The sequence below is a fragment of the Lygodium microphyllum genome, chromosome 8 (assembly GCF_053477565.2).
Source record: "Lygodium microphyllum isolate KBCC chromosome 8, Lygodium_microphyllum_v1.1.10, whole genome shotgun sequence".
NCBI classification, from domain to species: domain Eukaryota; kingdom Viridiplantae; phylum Streptophyta; class Polypodiopsida; order Schizaeales; family Lygodiaceae; genus Lygodium; species Lygodium microphyllum.
This window is the reverse complement of record NC_141142.1, coordinates 55,410,836-55,418,394: the sequence shown is the minus strand read 5'-3', so window position 1 is coordinate 55,418,394 and position 7,559 is coordinate 55,410,836.

Below are 7,559 nucleotides of genomic sequence, written 5' to 3'. Positions count from 1 at the left end.
ATTTTCAAAGCTATTTTAATATAATGCAAAAAAATTCAAATGTTAAATACTTATTACAAGATGATTTTTGTATTATACTATTTATTTAAAAATATACATTATCCATAAATTTAAAAAATCAAAGATATAAAAAGATCCATCCTAAATTATTATGTATTTTGATGATAGAAAAAAGTGATGTATAAAATTATTCACAAATGATATTAAAATAAAAAATATAAAAAGTTTAAAATATGAAATTTGAAAGTATTATTAGTAAAATATTATAACAATGAGATGTATATACCTATATTGCTATTACATAAGATATGTATATCTATACTTAAATTCAAATAAGATAAACAATAATAAAATAAAGAAAAAAACTAAATTTAAATGTTAAATAAAATATATATAAAGTCCATAAAATATGTAAATCAACTTATACAAATATATTAAAAGCTATTTTTATACACAAATAATTTGATAAATATATATTTTTAAAAATAATTGATGCTCCTGATATAAGATATATAAGTTATGATGTTATAAATTTTTGAAAAAAAAATAATAATTATAAATAAATGTATTAAGTTTTAAAATATGATAATAAGAATATAAAATAACACACATGTAAATGTTATAATTATGTAATTAAGAAAAAACCAAAGTTTTTTTGTTGAGGAAGAATGGCTAGATGACTTAGACTATGGAGTCTATAGACATAACACACACATAATTGGATTTAGGGTTGCAAAAATGTAAATACATAGCTTGGAGAAGAAGAAGCTTGGGACAACACAACTTAAGGTATACTAAGAAGTATCAATAGAGAAGTTATAGAAGACTTTGCCCTAAAAGTGAATAGGCATATATACAAGGCCGAATAAAAAAAACCTTCTAAAGGGGGGAAAAACTACATTGTGTGTGTGTGTGTGTGTGTGTGTGTGTGTGTGTGTGTGTGTGTGTGTGTGTGTGTGTGTGTGTGTGTGTGTGTGTGTGTGCGCGCGCGCGCGCGCGCGCACGCCATACCCAATGGATTGAGATTAATCCACAAAGGAAAGTAAGCCCAAAGCTTTGTAGAAAGCTTCAAACTCCTTATGAGGCAAAACCTTTGAAAATATCTCCAAGGTTATCCTATATTGGCATATAGGTTAAGTTGATCTCTCATGTAAAAAGTCTCTCCTTGACATAATGTTAAAGTATCTCAATGTGCTTATTACATGCATGGCGCACCAAATTCTATCCAATTTTCAATGAACTCTAAGATTATTAGTGCCTTATTCTCAGCTTAACTACAAGTGGCCACATTGGATGCTTCTTGCTCAACCATGATATGCATGGTCTACCAAGCATGAGGCAAGAACCACATGTGGATACATAAATGTTGTAATGACCATCCTAGTTAGAATTCGAAACACTCTAACTGCTTATGTAGATAAACAATACGAGCCTCATTTTTTCCTTGATACAAATGTGCGAGAGTATTCCAAACATCCTTAGGTGCCTTACATGACAGACTATAATATTGGGCTTAGACCATTAGAAGTGTGAGAACCCATTAAAGGACATGTTAGTAATATGAGAAGACGAATGAAAAAGATTGAAAAAGAAGAGAAGCCATAGAAGCTTTGAACAAGAAGGTGAGGTAAGAGACATTAATGTATTAATGTTCCAAAAAGATATGAAAATTTACATCTCTCTCCCTTTTATACCTATGTCAATGTGACCAGGTATTATTATTGATTCTACACTAAACATATATTCTTCCTAGCTTCTTACATAAGAAAACTATGTATTACAATTAAGTTAACGAAAGAAAACTTTCTAGGAAACTTAATGTGTTATATCAAGCTTACTATAAACTTAATACATTTCATTAGTGTGAGAAATTAAAATGATCCAAAACTAAAGTTAACTTGATGTACTACATCAAAGCTTGATGGATTACATCGATGTAGTTGAAAAGATAAAAAGTTTTCAAGGAGACTTGATGCATTGCATCAAGTAAGAAAAAATAATTATATTAAAATTTAAGTGAAATTACTATATGGTATGAACTCAACGAAAATATTAGCTAAAATTTAAGTAGACTTGATACATTACATCAATTCGGTAAAAAATTTAGCAAAGTTTATGAGATCTTGATGCATTGTATTAAATTGGCAAAAAAAATAGCATAATTTATAAGAAACTTGATGCATTTCATCAACTTGGCTAAAAATTTAGCAAAATTTCTAAGAAACTTGCTGCACTACATCAAGTTGGCTAGAAATTTAGCAAACTCTCTAAGAAACTTGATGTAATGTATCAAGTAGGACAAAAAATGATTTAAATATCAAGTGAACTTAATGCACTGTATCAACTCATCCAAAATATTAGTTACAACTCTGGGAAAGTTGATGCACTTCATCAACTTAGTTAAAAATTTAACTAACTTTCCAAGCAACTTCATGCACTATATGACCTTAGAAACAATTTAATAAAGTTTTTTAGACTCAATGTACTGTAACAATTAAGACCCAAAACTAATACAAATAGTAGGTAAATTTGATGCAGTGTATCAATTCAAATGAAATTTTGAAAAAAAATCTAGGCAACTCGATAAATTGCATCAAGTTAGCTACAACATTTAACAAAATTTCAAGGAAACTTGATGCAATGCATCAAGTAGGAACAAAACTTGGTATAATATTTGTGTCACATTGTGCATTATATCAAGTATACTCACCTATTAATATAATTTCTAAGAGCCTTCATATACTAAATCAAGTGAAACTAGACATTATAATATATCTCTACTCAAACTTAATGCATTGCATCATATTGGATGAGATATTTAAAATTTTCAATATAATCCATCAAGTTGTTTTTAAGAAGTTAAAAGGTTCTTACACATTGATGTAGTACATCAAGTTCTCTATAGTCTTAGAAAAATATATTTCTTCAATGATCAAACATGTTTATTGTATTCACTATAACTTAATGCATTGCATCAAGTTGACCTACTTTTATCAAACATTACTCTTAATCCAGCCATTATCTAAATAGAAGGCCTATAAAATCCAACTATCTATATCTCTTACAACTCAACTTCTTGCTTGAAAATTTTGGATAATTTATCATTTCAATAAAAGAAATATTTTTGGAATCTTTCAACACTAGCAAAAAATCACTTACATTGGCATTTTTTATTGTTGTTACAAGGTTATTGCGCTAGATTTGTGTGGGTTGGTCTTGTTCCTTATACAATATTCCTCTACTCTAGCTAATTAATCTCTTGCTTGCAAATGAGAGGAATAAGGTATGCAACCCTTCTTATGAACAAAAAATTTCCAACTTAGCAAGTCCTTAAACTTAGGACACCTTTACACTAAGCCCTACACATGACCTAACCCTAACCCTAAACATAACCCTTACTTCAGCTACTCTCCTCATAAAAGACCATCAAGTGGCCTATTATTTCACTTTGCTATTGTCAATGAGTTATAATATTATTCTCAAGCACTTCCTCTCATTCTCTTGGTAGGATCTACACCTTATATTTTCTCTTATATGAATGAATACTTTGTATTTTGAATCTATAATGGATCTAATGCTCTATCTTCTGAATCCTTTGACATGGAGATCCTATCAAGTGCATGCAGCCCCACTTAGATTACAAAGAAAAATGATGTGAATATTGTCAAAGAACAAGATCAATTGTCCTTTGATTCATTTGATCCCAATACTTTGGAGAGCATCATGTGTCCTTTGATTCATTTGATCCCAATACTTTGGAGGACATCAAAGGTTCATTGAATGATACAAACATGCAACCATTAAAGCATGTAGATCACTCATACTATCAACATCACAAATCATCTAAAGATGTTTCACACATGTAAGAAGGATGTGGTGGTAAAAGAACTATGTATTTTTAAAAGAATAGAATAAATTATGGTCTGGAGCATGCTAGGTTACTTGTAAGTGATGCACAAATAAAGTATGCATTACAATGTGATTGTTGCCAGAAGAATTGTCTTGCTACACATGGTTATCAAAAATTGAAGACACTCCAACAATATTTCTTTTCTTTGACATATAGTCATTAGGATGCTTTTCTTTAATCAATGTTGATACCATGGGTATGTGAAAAGTTTGAGTATTGTTTTTATAACATAGTGGTTTGTAGAACAACATTTAAAATAGGCTTGATCCTAGTCTTGAAAGAGTCAAATGTAGAATGTTTAAGTATGATGGATAGAGACTTGAGCCAAATGTTATCATTGGTCCTCTAGGAAAGGTTGCAGTTTCTTGGATGGAAATGTTCTTTAAGGCACATTGCAAAGTTATGCCAACAATTGGAAGATTGCATCTTGCAATCAACTTTACTAGGATTGAAGTATATTCCATCTACAAGCAAGCTATGCTTCAAAATGAAAACAAGTTTGTTAGCTATCCACATTTTACCAGATTGTGGAAGTTGTTTTTCAATAATGTATTAATCCCAAGGAAACTTAGAATGGGAGTATGTAGCATCTGTGCAAATTTAAAAGCTTGACAAAAGAATACAAGAGATTATGAGGAGCTTGTGATGGCAAAGGAAGTAACACAAATTCATTGAGAAGAGTAATCAACAGAGAGAAAAAAGGCCATGCATCATAGGCATAAGTGTTTTGCTATACCAGAAAGATATATTGGACTTTTCATTGATGGTATGGAAGGACCAAAAGAAGTCATATTTATCTCTTGTTTCTTATCTTCCAAAGGATGTGAATGAAGAAACTCTTGTACAAATCCATCTAATGGGATGCCTTATGTACCATGGAATAGTTTATCCTAAAGTATTATTTACTTATTTAAATGTTCATAATGATCCTAACCTTATGATTATAATTTTGAACATTGTACTCTCTAGCTGATCACCATATTAGAGAATTTGAGAATTTTTCAAGTCTCAATTTCAAATAAGTGATAAATATTTGACCATGTGGCTAAATCTTAATCTTTATTTGAAAGTGGGATTTGGTAAGGTAACTTATATAGGATTTAGGATAGACTTCACCTTTAAATAAGACAACAAGATCTGACCATATGGTCAAATAACAAAATGATAATTGGCATCTAAAAAAATCGTTTGCATGGCCTAAAAGTTTGAGTACTACAAATCCTCTTTCAAGGAGCAATGTATAAATGTCAGAGGAGATCCAAATTACACTCTAAGGAGCGAGAAATGTATATTAGTACTAGAAGATCAAGAACAACAACTAAGAAGCTACAAGAAATATGGCAAGGTGATACTAATGATATTAAGGTAGGCTTAATTGTGGCAACACTAGAGCTGAGGATGATGAGATGGGCTATCCATTTTGGATAGCAAAAATTTTGAAAGTTAAGAAAGATGGTACTTTAGGTAAGATATGCTCCATAGAAGTACACTAGTTTTAAACAAAAAATAAGGATGCACTTGTAGGTAAATACACACTAGCTATGAACTCTACGAGAAATCCTACAACATAAAGAAAGTGAGTAAAGTCAAGCCAATGCACAAGCGTATTGAAACTTGATGAGGTGGATATATTAGTATATGATTTTTTCCTTACAACAATTGGACATCTTAGGAAGTCAACCATTGGAATTCTCAAAGAGAAAGTTCTTAGTTCATGGAAAGATGATCATGATCATGATGAGCCTAGGAAAACAAGATATACTAGATGTAGAGCCAAAAACTTGGAAAAGAAAATTCTGCATTTACATAAAAGTAATGCTCTTGTTGATAGTAGAGAAGAGGATGCATCATCTAGTTCAAAAGGTGCATGGACACAAGCTAGTAATATTGATGGTGCAAGATAAGAGGAAGATGAAGAAGAGTGAATGACTTACAACAATGAAACTTGTCCATGTTTTTTTTTCCTCTTCTTGTTGAAAGATCTATCATTTTTTCAATTAGTATAAATTTAGCAAATGTTTTAAATCTCAACAACACGTGTATATAGAGTTTTAGTGAATAGTAAGTTTTACATGATGGATAAAATTTGTATACTTCTCTTACAGTTTCCTTTTACTTTTTCTTTCAAAATCTAGGTACTTTTCAAGATGACAAATATGATACTTTTTTAAAAAATTAGTCATTTTTATATCATTTTTTCAAAAGATTGAATCAAAAAGTGTAGTTTTGAATAATAACATTAAAAAAATGTAGTTTTTAAAGAAATCTTTGAAAAGATACAAATGTTTCTCCTAAGATGAAATATTACCCAAAAGGTTTGCAAGTGTGTTAAACACATAGCGACATCCCTACTCTTCATGAATGCATTGATTTGGAAGCTACTCTTGAAACCACTTTCTTTCCACATCCAACAATCTTTGAGCATTACTTGCGTCCAAGACACTTTGATCATCGCTGAACATATCAAGGAATTCCATATCCATAAAAATTTCTGGCTTTCTTGTCAAGTGATGGAACCTAGAATGGGCCGGCACTGGCTCGTGCACTAGCCGGACCTCTATCTCACGCGCTCAACAACCCCACGGCCTCGCGGCCAGGAGCACTGATGACACATACATTGCCTTCCTAAATGTCTTGCGTTTGTATTACGTCGTTTGTAGTCCACTCTTCTCTCACCCACTACTCCTCAAAGGGAGTCCCTTACACATTGCCTAATGGCACGAAGCACAGACATAGGGGGTCCTCCAACGGTTGAATGTCGCCACCCCTCTGCGACTCTCCTACACCTTGGGGATTGGCCCCTCGGTGCGTCGCTCAACATATAAACATTTCTCACAAAATCCACTCAAGGTACCATTTAATCGTATACAGGAATGTACCATTGTCCTTACTTCTCTTTTCCCTAGACCCCACGACTAGCCTATGGCTTAGGGTGTCCTGTCTCTCACTCAACGTGGGTCAAGGTCCTAATGAAAACAATTGCTGTGCATCCAGGATTTCTGATACCTTTAAATATTTCCATGATTTATGCATATTGTGGATGCCAAGTGCTCAAGCAATTATAAAATCAATATTATGCACATGTGAAAAACATCCTTTCAATGATTTTCAACTACCGTTCTTATGCGGCGTTGCACGAACCTAGCACCAAGGAAATCCTCGTGCTACTAGGCTCTTATTTTATAATTATTCACCGACCTATATGGCATGCAAACAAAACAGCAATCTTTTCATCATTTGACTCCACATTTAGACACATTTCAACCACTCTACCCTTCCATCGATCAAATGTTGCATTGTTGTATAGATTTATAGGGTATTTGGCCATCATTTTATGTATAAAAAACGGGAAAACATACACTAGAACAAGAAGGTGGGGTTGAACTGAGGCAAATCCTCATGCTTCAGTCCCCACAAACATTCACAAACATTGTTCTTAATTTTTATTAATTTTTCGCACCCAAAATGCAAATTTTCCCTATTTTTAGTGATTTTCCTCTATTATTCTTGTATTTTCCCTTATTTTCTGCATTACTTAATGACTGAAAATTCAAAATAGGTTATGGGCTATGGCCCTTAGTTCCTTCTTGTAACAAAAATGAAAATTTAGTTGGTGTTCCTATTCATTTTCCCATTTTTATGCCCAAAA